Raw genomic sequence first — 244 nt, forward strand, 5'->3', positions numbered from 1 at the left:
AAAAAACATAAAAAGGACTGGAGATGTAGCTCAGTGGTAAAGTGCTCCTGGGTTCAATCCCTAGAACCAAAAAAAAAAAAAAAACACCAAAAACTAGAATTTGCAACCTGGCAACCCTCAGATCAAATCTGACATATAAGTTTTTTGGGTAGGTCCCATAGAATTCAAAAAAATTAAACAAGTTCAAATAAAAATCTGGATATCCATATTCTCTTGAAATAGTAGTTCTGGTGATACAGGGCCC

Source organism: Marmota marmota, unplaced genomic scaffold (genome assembly GCF_001458135.2).
Source record: "Marmota marmota marmota unplaced genomic scaffold, marMar, whole genome shotgun sequence".
Classification (NCBI taxonomy): domain Eukaryota; kingdom Metazoa; phylum Chordata; class Mammalia; order Rodentia; family Sciuridae; genus Marmota; species Marmota marmota.